Consider the following 17,533-nt stretch of genomic DNA (forward strand, 5'->3'; position numbering starts at 1 on the left):
GGTATGGCAGGATATTTGCCTTTCATTTGCCTAGCCTTCCCTCTTGCCACAGCGTTGTTTGCCCTATAGATGCTGCTGCTGGTTCCTTTACTAAGATCAGAACCAGCATTTACAGGTTCCCTTCATTGGCCAAGGACCAGATGTCCAGGAGTCCCGCAAGTTTTGGCTAGATTGGGACCCGGCCGATTTAACAATCTCGCTGTGTGTATGTCTCCGTCTCCCTCTTCTTCCTTCCTCTCTCCCCTTTTCTCTCCCCTTTTCCTGGTGGGGGTCCATGGACTGTGCCACCAGGGAGTCTGACATGGAGCTAGAGCAAGGTGGAGACGCGGAGGGGTATCCCAGTCCCGGAAATCTTTTTCTTGAGATGCGCAGGAGTAAGGATTGCGCCCTCCCTGTTCTGTGCTGCGTGCCCTGGCACAGGAAGTCTGGACCCCCTACCTCTGCAATTCTCGGAGTAGTATGTAGCCTGGCACCGGGAATTCCTCTCCATGCAAATAAAGCATTGCCAGCATCTCAGCCCCAACCACTGATATGAGCCCACCCTGGAAACCCACTCCCACAAGGTTCATATAATTTTGTTCATCCCAATAAATGATGTAAGCTGTTTCACCCACCATCGTCTGAGAGTTGCAGTGTCTGAGCTGGACCACTTGGAGAGCTGCTTCTGAGAGGGCGTTTTCTCTCTGGGCGTTCACACTGGATCTGGACCCTCGGACCGCCCCCACCTCCCAAACACATCGTTTCCTTATTCCAGCTCATTTCTTCCTCCGGTGGCTGGATGCTCTGAAGGGAGGATGAGGAGCCCGGGCTACTATTGCCCGTAAGAGCTGTAACACTGAAAACTTCAGGAAAGGACTTCTGTCTCCCCCTCCAGACCAGAGAGCTATAACACTGAGAACCATAGAGAAGGACTTCTCCCCTGGGCACTACCCAGGGATCCCGTGGGCTCCAGTTGTTCATCCTTCATCCTTCTTAGCCTGGTATGTAGCAGTGCCTGGGCACCCCGAGAGAAGCAGAAAGAGGAACCACATTCCCTCCTCTTCCTCACTTTCTCCCTCTCCCTGCTTCTCTCTCTCCCCCTTCCCCTCCCCCTTTTTCCCTCTCTCCTCCTCCTCTCTGTCTTCCCCCTCCCCGTTCTCCTTTCCTACTTCTCCTTCCAGTCTGTTCTGTTCTTCTAGAAAACTCTCACTAACAGAGAGATGAATGCATACTCAGGGCCTGAAGTGGTGAAGCGAAGGAAAGAAAGTTGTTTGGGTGGTGCTCTATTCTCAGGAGGACACTGACTGGAGGGAGCAGTCAGGAGGGGCACCCTGACCTCTCCATCATCTTGTCCCTCACAGACTTGCTATGTCTCTCTCTTGATTAAACTCAACTAGAAGTATGAACAAGAAGTCAGGTGAGTCCATGTGAATCAGCCTCCCAAGATAGAACAGAGTTGGGGAAAACCTAGAAGGAAAATGCCAGGAGGCACATGGAGGGAGCCAGTCCCATGAGGCGACTTTGTCAAGTTGTTTGTGGTAGATAATATGGGCCTTCAAAGCACCACGGAGTTAGAAGATCTGAGGTTTGTAGCAGCTCTTGGCTGACTCACCGTGACCTTGCATTCTTCACTCGAGCTTTCTGAAACTCCCACTTCCTCATTTTAGGAGGGAGTTAAGTTAGCCGGCTTCTGGCGACCTTATCTTGGCCTCACGGTGAGCAAACAGGAATGAGTAATCCTGTGCCAGACAGTAAGAGAACTAAAATACATTTCTCAAGATTTATAACTTGAATTTTTTATGATATTGAGCAGGGCTCAGTGAAGAAAATTACCAATGTTGTCAATAGTAATTATACCTTTATGTTCTAGCTGTTGAATTTCTAAAAAATGGGTTTTCAAGTTAACACTCTCTTTGTAATTTGGTAGGTTTATGACTTTTTGTTGCTTATAATTTAAACGTCTCCCCACCCCTCTTCTCTGTGTTTACATAGTCCAAAAGAACCCAGCTAAGAGAAATATTCCCTTCCTTTCTTCATACCCTTTTCTCTCCTTTTGTCCATCTATCCTTCCTTCCTTTCTTCCTCCCTTTTCCCCTCCTTCCCTCCCTCCCTCCCTTTTTCCCTCCCTCCTTTCCTCCCTCCCTTTGGCAAGCTTATTGACTATACTGCAAGAAAGCATGGTGATTGCAACAACCTTCTTGCAGTTTCTAAATTTGGCTGTTGTCAATGACTTGCCAATATATAATTTTTGTTTGACATTTCTTTTTCTTTCAGGTACTATTTCAGCATAGAAGAGAGAGGGAAAGAGAGAGAGGGAGAAAAAGAATTAGAAAAAGCTGGGTGCAGTGGAGCACACCTGTAATCCCAGCACTGGGGAGGGCAGAGGCAGGCACATCTCTGTGAGTTCGAGGCCAGCCTGGCCTACAAAGCAAGTCCAGGGTGGACAAGGCTACGCAAATAAACCCTGTCTTGAACAAACAAAATAAAAAAAACTTAGAACAAATGGGAGCTAGAGCTAGCTAGATAATGTATTGACAGACAGACAGACAGACAGACAGATTTGGATGTATGCATTCTCCAGCCACTGAACAACTCCAGGTTGCTTTCTGATTTCCTTCTGGCCTTTGATGTCAGAGGTCTTCTCCCTCAGGGGCTACGGAGACTGGAATGGTGATGTCTTTGTGGGTGCTGACATTGCTGGCTCAGACGCAAGAGCTGGCTTTGGGCAAAGGCCAAGAGGCTAATGATCTAATAATATTACACACCACAGGTGAATGATATGAAGTCAACTGTCAGACTTCCTGGCGTCTACAGGGTAAGATACTATCTTTGTGCGGTGCTCTCATTCGCCAAAGCTCTTCTCATTATGCAAACCCACTGTTACCATCTTACTTCTGCTCTCAAAAGATTATAAGTCTTTTAATAAGTCTAATAAGCTAATAAGTCTTCAAAGACAACCTTCTGAAGTCAACTCATCTCACAAGGAAAGGGTTAGAAGGACTGTCAAAATGGTGACACAGGGAAGGCAGCATCTAATGGAGGGACAAACAATCAAATCTACGATAGAAACATACAAGGACGTATCATGATGGATGTTCTTTTTGCAGATTTTATCAGGACTGTGCTATGTGCTTGTAAATTGGATGAGTGGGTAATCAGATGCCTTTACAGGAAATAAGAGGGCAAGAGACATTAGCATTGAGTCAGGCTGGGGAGAGTGCGGGGGGGTGAATGAGAACAAGGATAGAAACATATATCATATATATGATAAGTAGTAAAAAAAAAATTAAGAATTCCTGAAGTAGGGGAATAATAAGGAGGCATTTGGCTGGTTGATTTCAGCACACTTACTGGGGAAACTGAGGCCTGACTCAGCCAGGTGTATGCCCTGTCAGGTCATCATTAGGCGGGGATGGAGGGATGGAGGCGGATGGTGAACGCTGTGGTACGGCATAGCCTCGACACAGTGAACGGAAGTTTTCCACGCAGCGTTAAGGCTTTGGTTGGTCTCAGTCCGTTTTCCTGGTAAGAGTAACTGCCTCACCTAGGGAAGCCTTTGATGTGTATTTCCTTCCGGAAGAACCAAATGTTTCAATGTAAAAATGTGGATCCATGAAAGCATGAGAATAAAACTCTCGGGAATTAAGTGAAATCTTGGGACAGAGACAACTTTCTTAAGCACAGGGGGAGAATTAGAACAGTGGAGGAGGGGAAAAGCACATTTGAATACAGAAAAAAAAATTCTGCTTGAAAAGACAGTCTGGGAAGAAAATATGGCAACACCGGTAACAAAAGAATCCACGTTTCCCCCATTCTAACCAAGAGCTCCTGAAAACAGAAAAGAAAAAGGCTAAAATTTCAGAGCATAAGGCAGAAAGAAGGACGCTGCATAGAGGGAGGCCACATAAAGAGAGGACAGAGAGGGGGGAGGCCACGTAAAGAGAGGACAGAGAGGGGGGAGGCCACGTAAAGAGAGGACAGAGGGAGGAGGCCACGTAAAGAAAGCATGTCTGGTTCATAAGCAAGCTCATGCTCACTGATAGTAAAAGAAAAATCAGTGATTCACTTGTGTTGGCGCCTACTGGACTGGCAAAGGTTAAATCTTGATGACCCACCTACCCCCCGCCCCGTTGGCTAAGATCCTTACAAATACACCGTTTCCCTTGAGACACGTTCGTTGGCATGAATCTTCAAAATACATTTGTCAATGTGACAGGGATTTAAAATGTTCCATTCTTTGACTCACAATTTTGACCTTTTTGAATTTCCTTCGTAGATAGATGTGTATAATTTCTCAAAGCCATGTATACGGGCTGTTCCTTCATGTTTCCTAATAGCAACAAAAGCAAATAAGGAGATACCACAGGACAGCCTAAATGTCCACCCGCATTTATGAGGGAATGTTAGTGCGATAGCTTATGGCATACACACAGATTCATAGAGAGAACAATTGACATCATAAACTAGAAAATAAGCTGCAACGTAGTAAGTATTTGTGTTGGAAGACTCAAAACAGGGCTGGAGAGATGGCTCAGTGGGTAAGAGCACTGTCTGCTCTCCCAGAGGTTCTGAGTTCAATTCCCAGCAACCACATAGTGGCTCACAACCATCCGCACTGGGATGTGATGCCCCCTTCTGACATGCAAGTGATCTACAGATGGAGCACTCATATATGTAAAAGAAATAAATAGTTCTTTAAAAATGAAGACTTAGGATATCCATGATACTTGAGGTCGAATGTTTTCAGTGGTTACTCTGTTGTGGTGCAAGACAATAGACCGTAGGTTGAGACAGACACAGAAGATTACTGCATTTGGATGTAGGCTTCTTCTGCATTTAACATTGAAAATGAAATTAATAAAATATTTTACAAGACACTTATAGATATATGTTTGGTTTTTTTTTTTACTTTTGTCAGCTGACACAGCTAGAGTTAGCTGGAAAGAGGAACCTCAGTGAGAAAATGCCTCCATAAGATTGCCTGTAGGCAAGTCTGTAGGGAATTTTTTTTTTTTTAATATAAGTAATTGATGAGGGAGGGCCCAGTTCACTGTGCACGGTGGCACTCCTGGACAGGTGGTCCTGGGCATGTAAGAAGGCGAACAAAACAAGCCTAGGGTGAGTGAGCCAGTCAGCAACATTTCTCTCTGGCTTTTGCTTCAGTTTCTGTCTGGTGGTCCTGCCCTGATTTCCCTTCAGAAAGACTCTAACTGTAAGGTGAAATAAACCCATTCTTCTCCAACTTATGTTTGATCGTGATCTTTGATTATTTTTCTTCAAGACAGGGTTTCTCTGGGTAGCTTTGGCTGTCCTGGGACTTGCTCTGTGGACCAGGTTGGCCTGGAACTCGGAGATTCACCTGCCTCTGCCTCCAGAGTTCTGGGATCAAAGGCGTGTGCCACTGCTGCCCAGCTCTGAGCATGATATTTATTAAAGCAATAAATAAACCTGGGAAAGATACCTACCATGAAGAGGAAAAATGTCTATCTCAGATCTTAGATACCCCTGTTTGTGTGAGGCAGAGAAATTGGCAGGGTACACATAAAAACAAGGTTGCTTGCTTTGCAACTGTCCTTAGTTCTCCCTCACCGGCTGCTTTTGACAGGGTCTTGCTGTGTAGCCCAGGCTGGCTTTGAGTTTTCAATTTCTTGTGTCAGCCTTCCAAGGGCTGGGAACACAGGTGTGCACCGCTCCACTGCAACCTCACCTTTTCTGTTTACCTTCCTGCTTTTGGGGGAGGTGATGACATCTATGTAAGCTGCCACTGAAGCTTTGATAAAGTCCCAACTCTGTTTATTAGCTGCATCACCCAGACAAGTTTCCTAACCTTTTGAGACTTGTAACAAAGAGACAAATAACCAGGGCCAACCAAACAATGCATGTAAACAGACAGAAAGCAGACAGACATCCCACTGTATCTCAGAGACTGTAGGACATATAAGAACCATTAGTAAAATGAAACTAGAGGTGTGACGTTCTCAAGCCAAGGTGCTCTGTGTAGGTTGTTACTCACTGGTCATCTTTGGGATGCATTTCTGCCTACCCTCAGCCCTATGCATTGTAGGAAGCAAGACAGACAAACACACAGAGGGGAAAATAGGTAGGCGTCTTGCATCTCATTTCAGTTTGTTATTCTGTGACTTTCTCAACAGTTTTTTTCCCCTTCTGGACTCGGGGGCTTTGAGTTGACTATCAAGTGTTAAAGTGACAGGCTCTGAGCCCTCAGTATAGCATCCACATGAATGCTTGTCTGCCAGGAGGCTCCACACAACCTGGAGATGAGGGAAGCTTTAGGGTTAAGCTTCTAGAGAAAAGACTGCAGATGAAGGAGGACATTTGGAAATGGAAAAAAAAAATCAGCGTTCTCATGATAATGGGGGTATCATGCTATGGAGGCAACACAGAGTTTAAGTGTTGGGGACATATTGTTTTGTAACAGGAATTTTTAAGACACAGTTACAGGATCTTTTGGAGTAAAAGGTCAATACAAAACCAAACAAAAATACCTGTATTTTGTCTGGCTTGGTCTTATGCAGGTCTTGTGCATGCCTCCCTAGTGGCTGTGCATTCACGTGTTTGGAGATGCTGTCATATTTGGCAAAAAATGGTTTGCTGCAGATGTTTCCTTCCTTCGTCTCTTAAAATCTTTTTTTATTCTCCCTTCTCAGATGATCCCTGAGCCTTGCAGGGTGGGGCTGTGGGCTGGTCCAGATGTCCCATTTAGAGATGAGCCCTCTACTATCTTATCCTCTACATGTTGACCAGTTGTGGGTCTTTGTAGTAATTTTTATGTACAGCAAAAAGAATCATCTGATGCGGGGGGTGAGAGATGGGCTGATTGATGGCTGTGTTTTAGCCACTGTTCTGCCGCTGTGAAGATACACTATGACCAAGGCAGCTCTTAGGAAAGCATTTAATTGGGGGTTTGCTGACAGTTTCAGAGGGTCAGAGGATTAGTTCACAATCATTAAGGCAGGAAGTAGATAGGCACAGCACTGGAACAGCAGGCGAGACTTTTACATCCTGACCCGTAGGCAGCAGGGAGAGAGGGACTGGACTTGGTGTGGGCTTTTTAAACCTCAAAGCACCCCTATTGACATACGTCCTCCAAGAAGGGCTTACCTGATCCTTTACACCTCCGCTAACTGGGAACCAAGCATTCAAACTCATGAGTCTTTGGGGTGCCATTCTTATTTAAACCACCACAGGGTATACAAAACATAGGGGTCCAGTTTAGCACTATATCGGTTTAGCAGAATAATAGCTTTTCCTCTAGGACCTAGGACCTAGTCAGCCATGGGTTTTAGACCCAGTTAATAATAACAGACAGGAGTTTCATCTTGTGGAGTAGCTTTAAATGTAATCATAAAGTTATTGGTTACGCTCCTAACATTTGTACCACTGTTGTAAAAACAAGCATATCTTTCTAGTGCAGTCATTATTGTCGCTTACAGGATTCACAGCAAGGTAAGACTGCTGATGGCTTTTCTTCTCTGGTGGTGTGTACAGCACTTTCCAGCACTGTGAAAGACAGCCATTAGTGTGAAGCTTCTAGGTTGATACCTGCTTGGCTTTTCTGAATCGTATATCTTAGGACTGTGTTATCTTCAGCAGCAGGGTTTTACCATCATGCTTTGGAGAGTAACTAGGAGCAATGGCCAGAGCCTATACTGGACCCTGCTCCAGTATGTGGTCCTCTATCCATACACATACAGGCAACACTAGGCAGACTCAGAAGGTTTATAAAAGAGAACACACGAAGTTGGGGGGGGGGAAGTAGTAGAAGGAAGAGTTAGGAGAAGAATTGGAGGGGAGGGGATGGGATAGATTTGACCAAAGACATGTGCATGTATGAAATTCTCCAACATAGAAAAGAATGGGCAGCCATTAAAAAAGCATCCATTTCCATTTCCTGAGTGAAGGGAAAAACAGCTGAATTAGCCTCTCATTCCATCTAAGCAGTTTTTTGTTGCGCATCTGCGAGTTGACACAGCATTGATCCATTCAATCTGGTTCCAAATTGTTCTGCTAAATGCTACACAACTTTTGTCAGAGAAGCTGTCCCCCTTTCTTCAAGAGCTATTGTCTATAATTAAGGAGGAAACCAGAAAATAATGATAGGGTTCTCTTCTGCCTTTCTAATGGCTTTCTTATTAAGAATGTCTGAAACAACCACTGAGATGTTGATTTTCCACGTAGCCAAAAGAAGTCAGCCGTTACACAATTATTTCTTTTTTAAAACCACAATGGGGAAATGTGTCAGAAAGGCTCTCAATGGGCTAAAGACACCATGAAGCACAAGGGCGGGTGGTGGTGGATCACCTCTCCAACATCAAAAGCAGAGAATAAGCGCACTATTAAAGAAACATCTACGATAATTCTGATGGGGTGCCAATGTGTTGCATGAGGTGATCTGTCAGGCATGATTGTGGCACAAGAAAGGAATGTAGAAAAGGGCATTGGGGCTATCAGGGGTATGATAGTATTTGTGTTTTTTTCTTACGGTAAAACATTGGAGGGCATTGAGATGTCCACAGGCTGACATTTAATCCAAGACCCTGGGGACATCATTGCTGTAGCCATCTTTGTTGGGAAGAGGCATGTGTTCCTAGATTGCCAGGCCATTACTATACTGGGCACCTGAGAGAAAGTGAGAAAGTCCCAGGAAGATGGACACTTGCCCCTCTTTATTGCCTCTTCCTTTTTAATTTTTCTCCCTTCGTGAAATAAAGGGAGAAATGGTTAGTGCTGACAGTCTCCCCTGGGAGTTGGTGACAGGCGGCCAGCGTTAGCGAGAACAAACTCTGTCTTGCAATTTTTTTATATTTTTTATTTTTTAGAAGTGGAGAAGGCGCTATAAAAATTATTACACAGGCAGATGGCTGGAGGAAGGATTCTAGAAACCAGAGAGGTGGAGGATACCATGAAAATACAACCCACAGAATCAACTAGGCGGGGACCATAGGGGCTCACAGAGACTGAAGCGACAATCATAGACCCTCTCTGGGTCTGTGCTAGGTCTTCTGCATAGATGCTATGGTTGTGTAGCTTGGCGTTCCTGTGGGACTCCACAGTGGGAGTGGAGTGTATCTCTGACCCTTTTGCCTGCGCTTGAGACACCTTTCCTCCTACTGGGCTGCCTCTTCCAGCGTTGACATGAGGGCTTGTGCCTAGCTTTATTGTACCATATTTGATTGATATCCTGAGAGCCTGATTTTTTTTTTTTTTAAAGAAAAATAGAGAAGGAATAGCTCCGGAGGAGAGGGAAGGTTGTGGCAGAGTGGAGGGAACTGGGAGGAGTGGAGTTAAGGGATGTATGTAAAAAAACTTAGATTAAGAAAAAATTACCACATACAAGTCGAGTAATCCTTGTTTAAAATTCCCGGGACCAGAAATAATTTTTGAGATTATTTTCAATCCTGAAATATTTACATATACACAACAAGATAACACCGTACAGAGCTAGGACCCAAGTTTAATCAACTAATTTGTGCCTCATACACTTTATATTCCATAGCCGGAAGGAATTTTAATCCATTGGTCAACATTTTTAGCCCTCTTGGGTTTTGACTGCAGCCTCTCTCCTGGGCAGGTATGGAATTTCCCACTCGTAGTAGCATGCCGATACTCAGTGCTTTGGATTTTGAAGCATTTAAGATTTGGGATTTTTTTTTTCACATCCGGATTGCCTAACCTGTATTCTAAAAGGCTGAAATCTCATGTCTAGGTTCTGCCTAACTTTCCTGTCTAGTGACCTGGGCTCTGCCTCATGTCTCCCCTTCCTGTGCTCCCAGATTACTGACCTCCATTCTGTTCAGGAGGACCTTCAGCACTAATCCAGTAAAAATCTTACTCTTTTCTATAGTAAGCCTACCTTCGGTACCAAGAGCCTGTGGGAGGCTTTGCTAATGTAGGAGCCGCTCTTCCTTGAAGATTGATGAGTTGGGTGGAGGCAAGATTAGGACCACCCAAGAAGTGACAATTGCTCTAGGTTGGCTCTAGAATGTCCCACACAGATTCGCATGCCAAAGGCTTGCACTCTAGATGTGCAGTATTGGAACAGATGAGACCTTCAGTCACTTTGGGTACATTCTTAAGGGATTGGGGGACCCTGGGATCTTTCCCTTTACTTCCTTGCCTTCCCACTGTGGTGTGCTGGGTCACCACTGACCCAAAGGCTGCCATGGGACCAAGCGATAACTGACTGAAATCTCCGTATCTGGGAGATGAAAGAAAGCCTTTCTTCTTTCAAGCCGATTTATCTCAGGTATTTGTACAACAAAGGGAAGCTGGCTGACCCATGTGTATTACCAGTGATTGTTTCAAACATTTTGTAAGCATGAATGGAAGGGCAAACCCAGATTACAGCCCTGGAACAAAGCCTTGAACCTCTCAAACATCAGTTTCTTTATTCATTAAATGGGATGAGAGAGGTCACTTAAAATATTTTGTACTTATTGGAGCTAAAAGCAGTTCATGTAAAATTTTATATGATTCACACAATAATGATTAGATATTAGAGTGAGAACATTTAATAGGTGATAGATAATATGTACATGTACAAACATGGAATGGCTGATTCACAGATGAGAGCTTGATGATGGTAGGTGATGCCTGAGAGATGATACATAACTGAGAGATCTATAAGGATGATGAGACAGATAATACACAACTGTGGATAGATAGGCTAACAATGATGACGGATGGTACAGAGCTCTAACTTCCTAGTCAGTTAAAATTACCTTCTGAGCAGCAAGCCATCCAATATTAATTTGAAAATTCTTGGAGACAGAGATAATATTATCTTCATAAGTAAACAATAAGTAGTTCTCGTAGCTGACTAGGTCACTGTTACAGTTTGAATATGCTCTTCCTGCCACAGGCTCATATTGTGTACCCTTGTATCTTGGAAGGCTATGGCAGTCCCTCACTGGTAGAAATTGCTCATAAAGATTTATACTCTGTCCCTAGTTTTGGTACCACTCTCTACTTTCTTGTGTGCTGTGGTATGATGGGCCTCCACTACCAGGCCCCTCCTGCCACAGGCAGAGCTGTTGCATCCTGCCTTCTGCACGATCGTGGATTGAAATCTCTCAAAACCATCAGTCAAAATGAACCTTCCTACCTTTCGTTGTTTCTCTTCGGTTATTTGTCCTCGGTGACCCAAATGTAACCAGTGTAAACATGGTGCTTAGAAGGTTCTTCAAGCTCGCGCTGGGAGGTCGCTGTGAGGGTACTTGTGAATGAGCTTAACTTTTAAGGTGGCAGCTTTTTGAGCAAAGCAGATTATCTTTTACAATGTGAATAGGTCTCACTCAATAAATGGAAGATTTAAGAAAATGCAGGCCCAGGTTCCCAGAGGAAAAGGGAGTTCTGCCTTCAGCCTGTCTTTAACCCCCTGTTGCACCATTAGCTCTTCTCTAGGTGAGCCTCCAACATGTTGGTCGGAACTTTCCCACCTCTATAAATGTTTGAGGCAATTCCTTAAAGTATTTGTCTGACTATCTGTTTGTCCATCCAGCCCCCGCCCATCCATCCATCCATCCATCCATCCATCCATCCATCCATTGTTAACCTAGCCATCCTCTATGTATCCATGTATCATTCTATCAATCTATTTATTACTTACTTATCTCTCAAGCATCTATCATTAGTCTATTCATGATCATTGTATCTATCATCTAACTCTGTCCTCTGTGTATCCATGTATCTATCAGTCTAGTCATCCTCTATTTATTCGTCCATCATCTTTTAGTATCTGTTCTTATTTAGGTATCCATCACCTATGAATCATCTATTATCAACCTATCTTTTTTATGTATCGATCAATCTAGCCATCATCTGTTACTGTCTAGGAGTCTTGACTGGGAGTCTTCATTGTTTAGGACTCTTCGTTTTCCCTGACAGTTGAAGAATTAAAAGGCAGGATGATCTCAAGTGTGACAAGTAGCAACAGAGGAACCTCAGACACTGCAGCCAGCAGCACACAGAACCAACAGTTGAAGAAAGGTGCTTATTGGGGGTGAGGAAACGCGTGCACGAAGCAGGCACTGTTCCAGAGAAAAAGACCCCCTGCAAAGCAAGGGGTGGAGGGAGACTTGGGCAGCTGAAAAAAACCTGATGTCTTCTGGGTGGCTGGGGTTATTTTTGTTTTTGTTTTAAGTCTCTGAAGAGTTTTTCTCCCCTCATTTGTGGTTGATCAGTTTGAAAAAAGGCAGCATGGCCCACAGTATTGTGTAGCACATCCTGATCTGGCCTTGAACTTGTTAAGCTTGTCCATCAGCAGGGAGCCTACTGGCTGAGGAGAAGAGCCTACAAGGCCTTTGTTTTAATCTGCCCTGCTTTTGTCTCATGTTGGGAGGGCAAGGAAGAAACCAGCCATGTTGGAAGCTTGTCACCTAATCACAGACGCTCTCCTTATCCGTCTGCCTACCAGGGAGTCTGTCCAACTCCTGGTCCTTCAGATCTGTCTATTGATCATGTAATCATTTAGTCAATCAGTCATCATTTTTTATGATGTGTATATGTATGTATGTATGTATGAATATATGTAATTTCCATCATCTATTTATCTGTTTCCTATCTATCATCTCTATCTATCTATCTATCTATCTATCCATCTATCTTCTATTTATTACCTCTCTCTATTATCTATTTATCTATCATCTATCTTTCCATCATTCATGTATATTTCCAACATCCTATCAGTTCTGTTTCTGTCAAAACGCTGACTATTCATACTCAGAACGATATGGAAGACCTTAACATTTTTCAGAGTCTTCATACAACCACATGTTAATTGGGTCCTGAGACCAGGTGCACAGTTTGATGGGACTTGTCCTAGGCAAAGAGAAGCAAACTCCCACCACTAGACTTAAAAAGAGCAGAGGCAGAATGCCAAGAGAGAGACTGGAAAATGAAGATGGCAAATTGCTGGAGGGGTCAGCACTGAGCCTCACCTCTAGCAGGGCCCCTTTCCTGAGAAGTGTTATGATGATAAAGACACACAGGCAGCTGGCCAGACAGCCAACAGAGTCTTCTGACATTGGTGGGCTTCTTGGGCTATCACAATATTTGCCTTCACGCTTGGCAGATAAATTGGCACTTGGCTGCCACAGCAACAGCAGCAGGAATAAGACCCATACCACACAGGGAAGGGGGCGAGTCTGGTTTTCATCTGCTAGATACGGCACATGCCCGTGTGAAGGAAAAACAACAGCTAGCGATGCCTCCTTGCCTGGACAGCTGTCATCACCCTGTCTGGTAGCTGTGCTTGCCTCCTCAGACATGAATGATGGGACTGAGGGTGAACTGGAAAATTTTTACCACATGGAAGCTAAGGACGGTGTTCGTGCGGCAGGGCTCCAATTCACCTCATTTCCATTCCTCACATGGGGGAGGGCAAGGCTGCAGTTGGCAAAATGATAGGCACAATGCGAGAGCTTGCCTGTGTTCCCACAGCATGCTGCCCGGGCTCCACTGAACTTAGGCTACCGAATACTACGGAAAAGAGATTATGACAAAGCACAGCTATTCTTACGTTTAAAACTTTCTATTGATGATCACGATGCTCCATCCCTCCCTGTGCGACTGTTAACTGCCTTCAGAGGAGAGTGTCCTTTGCTTTAGCAATGTCCATGTTCCATATTCTAATAACTGACTCTCCATGCGCATGCACACACATACACACAAACACACACCATGGCTCAAAAGTAGGAGGGGGAGCTTGTTGGGTAAAAGAGTAAAAGGAGTTTCAGTGGGAGAGGGTCAGGAAGAGATGGATAATAGATGTGAGAAACAACCACAACTCACTATGTGCATGTGTGAAGCTCTCAAAAAGTGACCGTTTTTCTTGGTCATCTCCCATCACAGCTGAGTGTGAGTGGAATCAGTGTGCAGAAAGAGATCTGGACAGCATAGGTTTTCACCCAGAGTTCCATGATGAACACATCTGCGCTTTGTCTGTCTTCATGAATACCATTTTGTAGCTGTCGTATTATTGCTGAGTGGGTGTGCCATAGGGAAGTCAACCATCCTTTGTTATTAAACATGTCCAATTTTTTTGTATAGCTTTTCCTCCTTTTTTTTTTTTTTGAGCAACTTCCTTCAGAGATCCCCAGAATGAGTCAAGAGAATGAGCGTTTTTAAGCCTTGACATAGATTGGTAGATTGTTTTCTGCAGAAGTTTGTGTTGCTATCCATGACCAAAGCCAACGCAGATGAGTGTCACTTCTGCCAGATCACTTGTCAGACTGGGGATTACTCACAGTGAAAAGAAAGTGATTTTATAACACGGTTTTTTATTTTCAACTTCTTCTATCAAAAGTAACCATTTTTCATACGTTTTACCAGTTATATTTCTTCTGTGTTGACTGAAGAGAGATAATGAATCTTACAAATTAATTTCACTGAGCTCTTTGCATGTTGGCTGGAAGGAACAGAATTCATTTTCTAGTCCCTTATTTTATTTTTAGCTGTATAATTCAGTTTTTTGTGCAAAAACTGAATTGTGAAGTTAAGAAAAAAAATCTTTGTAGGATTTCCAATCATCTTATTAGGAACAATGCCTCAGTCAGCCCGTGCTTGCATGCACTTATTTATTTCTTATCTGCAATTTGGACTTAAAGCAGAACCTCATTTCCAACAGCATTTTGACCTTTGTGTTTGGCTCCAGTTCAAAATGTTTCTTATAACCTCTGATACAATCAACCAACAATACGATATACCCAAATAAGGTTAAACTCATTTTAATAATGAATAATACAATCGACAGTCTAGAGTTTGTCTTGAAGTATATAGCTCAACCCCACTCTCACCCTTTATTGTTAAGCTTCTTAAACAATTTCTGTGTTCTTCATAGGTGCGACACCTGTGTTTGGCAAAGGGAAAAGCCTTTGAAGGCAGAGTTTGTGCTCTCAGTTTACTTGGTGCTGGGCCCTCCTTCCTAGCTTGAGCTCTCATGTCTTCCGGGATGGGTTGTTTGGGATGCCCTTTGCCCCGGTTACTATCTGGATCAAAGCTTGTCAATCATCCAGAAGGAACTATTAGTTGGAGGCCCACACCCTCACCAGGTGTGTGTGGTCCCCTTTCCCCCACGGCAGCTGGGGATGGGATAGGAAATGGATTCTAACTTGGTGGCCTGTATTTGCCTTGCTCTGATCTTCTGCGCTGAGACCAAGTTGTTGATCTTCACAGCAAATGCTGTGGTGAGTTTGTAAGTCGGTTTCTTGTAGAAGGTGGAGAACTGCTGTGCAGGACTATGCTGGCTCACAGTGGCTCCTCAGTCAAGGCTGTACCATTTACTGGCAATACTTTCTTTCATGCTTAGCTTGTGGGCCAAGAACTTGACAGTAGGAAGGAGAGAATGAGGATGGGGTAGATGAAGCCCAGAAGGATCAGAAGTTCTAGTAGGAATCTCTAGAGCCTGATAAGCAGGCATGTAGCTCAGGGTCAAGTTGGTAGCTGGTAGATGAAAGCACAGCCTCTGGGTTCTGTACTGTAAAATTGCGTCTTTGATTGTTAAGTTGGAGCCCTTGACTCAAGGGGACATGAGGAAGAAAAGGAACAGCTGGATGAAGGAAGGGTCAAGATCCTGGGGTGAGCATGACTCCATACTAGAAAGGCATCCTGTAAAACAGAAAGATTCTGACTCCTGGAAGGAATTAAAATCCACGAAGAAGCCAGGAACTTGGTAGTTGGCCTAGAAGGCCACTGCAGAGGTAGAGGACAAACTGACACAGATAGAAACCTCCCTGGGGCTCTGATCAGCTGAGCTAAGATGTGTGCTTGTGGGTTGCTTGGCCTGAATGTTTGCAATTCCCTCCAAATTCATGTTTTGGATCTCACCCCATCCCTCCCCATATGCGCCCTGTCCTCTCTCTTTTTAATCTGTTAGAGGAGAACACAGCGCTCACCCCATTATGCTCCTATTGTGTAAAAAACTCACAAGAAACAACCTTCTCCAGACACCAGATCTGCTGGGTGCTGGGGAGCTTAGACTTTTAACATCTAGAACTGAGAAAATGACATTTCTACTATTTATAAGTGAAACAGTTCACAAAGCACCTTCATTACAGCCGTCGGAACAGGCTGCTTCGCTGCTCAAGCTATCTGTCTCACTCACTTTCCCAGTTGGAATTGTATAAGAAACCTTCAATCCTGACATCAGGGAGTGTGTATCAACTCATGTGTCCCAAGAAGAGCCTATGAGGTCTGCTCTTTGGAGACAAGATCATAGCCCCCTTCTATGTACTCCCGCGAGAAGCCGCACGCTGTGATTGTTGCTTGTGTTGAATTTTTGCCATCAGCATTGTGGCCGTCTGTATCACCATAGTCATCACTGTCATGATCATCATCATCATCATCATCATCATCATCATAATCATCACAATCATGGCTATCATAAGCACCATCATCACCATCTGCATCATCATCATCATTGTCACTTTCAGTTTTCAAAGCATTTAACTTTCTGCTACACACAATAGAAGCAAAAACAAAACAAAACAACAACAACAAAAAAAAAACCCACATCAAATTTCCATATATCTGACATTTAGTTTTATCAGCTGTGAATATTCTTTTTATTGGGCTTAATGAAAAATAAAACATCACAGATACAGTTAAAAATATCTCATCTTCCTCTTGTATTCACCTCCCGTTTTTTTTCCTTCAATGACGATAAGTACATAATGACCCATCATTTTGAGGATGTAGTTTTTGGGGTGTACATTCCTGATCAAAGTGGCACCATATATTATGCACCGTGGGGTTTTAGAAGATAGTACTGATATATTGCCCTTCAGCACCAGTGGAGATCCTGTCAGTGTTTGATGTGCTGAGGACAAAAGCATACTGGTCTCCTCACTGAACATATCTCTATTTCCCTGGTTTTGTAATTGCTCTCTTTCTCTTAAGAGCTCATGCTTTGGCATCTATAGACTTTGTAAATATGCAGTGTAGAAATATGATCTACCGGGGGCTGGGGGCTGGAGAGATGGCTCAAAAATGGTTAAGAGCACTGTCTGCTCTTCCAGAGGTCCTGAGTTCAATTCCCAGCAACCACAACCATCTACACTGGGATCTGATGCTCTCTTCTGGCATGCAGGTGAACATGCAGATAGGACACCATATACATAAAATAAATATATAATAAAGAAGGAAAATACACATAAATAAATAAATCTTAAAAAAAAAATCTACCTTGAGTAACTTATCCATGCATGTAAAGATCAACTCAACTGCTGTAGAAGTGATTTCAGATGCAAAAGAGAGGAGGGAAAAAAAAGGCATGAGACATATTTTTAAAAAAATCAACAAAATTACTGTCACCAGAAGCTTTTAGTATTTAATATGAATGGGAAATATTCCACATAAAATCCTTCCAGGAAATCATAGCTCTAACCATTTGACACATGGATGTGGGACACACACACACACACACACACACACACACACACTCAAATGTGTTCACTTGTGTCTTCTCTTGGCCCCACAGAATCTCTTGGGGGACTGTTAAGGGCTAGATGGAGGGTGGCCCAACCGTTTTACATTG

This window comes from Meriones unguiculatus, chromosome 4 (assembly GCF_030254825.1).
Source record: "Meriones unguiculatus strain TT.TT164.6M chromosome 4, Bangor_MerUng_6.1, whole genome shotgun sequence".
In the NCBI taxonomy this organism is placed as follows: Eukaryota; Metazoa; Chordata; class Mammalia; order Rodentia; family Muridae; genus Meriones; species Meriones unguiculatus.